This window comes from Monodelphis domestica, chromosome 1, assembly GCF_027887165.1.
Source record: "Monodelphis domestica isolate mMonDom1 chromosome 1, mMonDom1.pri, whole genome shotgun sequence".
Classification (NCBI taxonomy): domain Eukaryota; kingdom Metazoa; phylum Chordata; class Mammalia; order Didelphimorphia; family Didelphidae; genus Monodelphis; species Monodelphis domestica.
This window is the reverse complement of record NC_077227.1, coordinates 48,330,474-48,334,084: the sequence shown is the minus strand read 5'-3', so window position 1 is coordinate 48,334,084 and position 3,611 is coordinate 48,330,474.

The following is a 3,611-nucleotide window of genomic DNA, read 5'->3' as shown; positions in this document are numbered from 1 at the left end:
GCTAGAAAGTGTCTGAGGCCAGATTTGAACCTGGGACTCCCCATTTCTAGACATGGCTCTCTATCTACTGAGCCACAAGGCTGCCTCCTTCAACCTCCCCCCAATACTACCTTGGTGAGAACAGCAGGTGATTTGAGAAGGACCCTGAAAGAAGAGATGTACCATGACTCTTACCAGTGACTTGAATGAAAACACAAATGGGTACACTCATCATATTTATAAATGATGCCAAATTGAGAGGGATAGTTGTAGTATCTATGGCAACAGTTAGGATCCAAGGTCTTTACAGGCTAGAGCATTTGGCGAAATCTAACAAGTCAACTTCTATAAGGATAAATGTAGTCTTCATTTGGGTACAAGAACATCATCTCCTTTCTTGTAGCAGAAGTCCATGCCCTGAAGTGGTTTCATGAGGAATGTACCTAGTAGTAGAGGCTCTGACTAAGGAATGGGAAAGGGGTAGGTGGGGAGGGATAGAAGAAAAAGAACATCTCCTCTGAGTCCAGAGACACTCAGACACACATTCTCAGAACCAAAACAAAAGTCATAATTCCAACCTTCTTCTATAGACCAAGAACATGAAGTCTAAAGAGAGTACATGCTTTGCCCTACATCTCATGGCTAATTAGAACATAGCCAGTTTTTCCAGCTGCAGGCAGTCACCCTTTTGCCTAAACTCAGCAGGACCTCAGAGGTCTTTTAGTTCATCTTATTTGTGAACATAATGTCTCCCAATAAGTGGTTACCTTACCTTTACTGGAAGACCTCCATTGAACTGGCACTGGCACCATCTTGTTGTCTCCTCTAGTTCTCATCATCTACAATCTGGGCCCAAACTATCTCATTTGCCAATCCTTTTCAGCCCACTGGCTAGACATTCAAACATTTGTATGGCCTCTGGATTCTTCCTCCCACACAGGCTAATTCAGCTAGTTTCTGAGACTGGATGCCCCTACTGAACAATTCTTGAGGATATGAACTGATGGTGCAGCAGAGACCTCGTGTGGCACAGTTTGGGAAATCACCCTGGTCAGGCTTTTGCTAGATAGATCACCTTTCCTTAGAATTTTATGAATTTTAATCTGGCCTCAGACACTTCCTAGCTGTGTGACCCTGGGCAAGTCACTCAGTCCCCAGTGTCTAGCTCTTACCACTCTTCTTCTATGGAAGAAATACATAGTATTGATTCTAAGATGGAAGGTAAGGGTTTTATTTTTAAAAAACACTTTATGGATTCTGAAATGAGAACATCATGGTCTGGTGCTATTGCTTACTAGTTTTGTCCTATTGCTGAATTTTTAAATTTTTTCTTTTCCTGTATCATCTAAATCAACAGATAATTAAATAAACATTATCACATAGCAGAGGCACACAGGTATTAGTTGTATGTATATGGAAACACTTATTCATACACACACACACACACACACACACACACACACAAACTTGCCACTTTATGAGCATAGAGAACTTTTAGTGGCTAAAGCAGATCAGCCACTATTCTTCAACTTTTAAGGAGTAGTATGGCAGGACATTGAGAAGTCCTTAGGGTCCTTGCCCAGGGTAACAGCAATGCTCATGAATCCAGGATGCCTTCCTGCCTCTCCAAAGAGTTTAGATACCTAGAAGAATAAGAGTCTGTTTGAGGGTAGGCACCAAGATTCACTACAGGATTAGTCATAATAATGTGATGTTGGGCACTAGACCAGAATAGGCTATGTTTGGTATGCTAAAGTTGATTGATTGGTTGTTCTCTATTGTACTTGAAGACCAAATAACATCACTGGTGATGTCTTTTGACTTATGAATAAATTGGATTTAAATGAGGCAGAGTTACTCAGTCATTGGCCTTATTCTCTCTTCTACAGTCATCAAACCCTAGAGGCAAGACAAAAGTCAAGATGACTGGTAATGGCTTGGGATGAGCTTGGCATATTTCATGCCTAACCAAGTTCTAAATGCTTCATATGGCCTGCTTCTCACTGCTTTCATGATTGTTAGAGGGAAGTATTCTCATCAGTCCCTTCTGTTGAGTCTCCACATGCCTGAGGATAGATACACCCCCCCCCCACACACACACAACTCACCAATGGGTTTGAGGTCTGTTGGTTCTCTTCAATCTGGTTTAGCCCTATTGTTGTGATGGTTTTACTGGAGTATAGCCACTGCACCTACTATAGCTTTTGAAAGCCATGGGTGAGAGCTAGGCAGCAAGTGAACACTAAAGGTGGATGAGCAATCCTAAAAAGGACTCAGCAGTCCTCATACCAGAGATGCTAGTCTTCCTTCAATACCCTGTATACCCCATATATTAGGACCTTATTAGGGTTAGGGTTGTCATAAGACTGTGGCTTAGTATATATAGAGTTACAGGTAAGATTATCATCAAGAGTAAGATTTTTATTTGGGAATAGCTAGAATAGTTTTTTGATTGGGCGGGGGATAGAAATAGGATTATGCTAGAACTGGCTTGGAAATGTCTAATTGTTCAATTTTCAGTGTGACTATTTATATCTTAGAAATTGTTGAACCCTACAAATCAGGAATTGGTTCATTGTTTTGTTGGTTGCCTAAACTTAAGAAAGGGATGGAGAAAATGTTAATGAATATTAAACTTAAGTGTCAGGATACTAGAGTGGTTTGGTATTTTCTTCTCCAATTAATTTTATAGATGAGGAAACTGAGGCAAATAGGGTTGAGTGATTTGTCTAGGATCATATAGTTAGTGTCCGAGATTGGATTTGAACTTAGGTCTTCCTGACTGTATCCACTAAGTCACCTAAATAGAGTTTGTAGAGGGGAGTAACATATAAAAAGAATGGAAAGGTAGGAAGAGGCCAGATAATAACTTATTCTATGCCAAATATCAGACTTGATATTTGATCCCGGAGGTGACAGAGGACAGGGAACTTATTGAATAAGAGGTCACACATTAGGAAAATCCCTTTGGCAGTTGAGTGGGGAATGGAATGGAGAGGAGACAAGGTTGGAACATCAATCAGCAGCTATCGCAATAGATCAGGTAGCAGTTGATGAAGGCATGTACTAGGGTGGTATTTGTGTGAGTGAGTAGAGAGGAGATAGAATGAATATGATTTGATAACAAATTACATATTTAGGATGAGTAGGAATGATGGATGGGTTGAAGATGACACTAAAGTGGAGAGAACCTGGCTGAATGGGAAGATGGTGGTGCCTTCGGTTGCAAGAGAAGAGTCTAGAAGGGAAGGTTTGGAGGAAAATGATTGTTCTTGCTTGGGATAAATCTGGGATTTTAGTTGGTAAGGCCATTTCTTTACTTCCAAGGAAAAGGGAGGATCTTAGGACCATGGAAGATCTGAGTATCACTTTCCTAAAGAGACCAATTTATTCAGGTTGATGCCACAGAGTCTTTGAAATTCAGGCTTAATTCAAAAATCTTCCATTTCTAGGGATCTCATTTCTATAGCCTCTCATTCAAAACAGTCAGCAGCCTATGGATGGCTGCTGAAATCCAGACACACCTTCAACTTGGCTATGAAAGTGTGAGAAAGGCTACAAAGGTGGTAGGATGGGGCCATATTGGGGAAAACTTTGACTACCAAGCTGAGTGTAAACTTTATTTGGTAAAC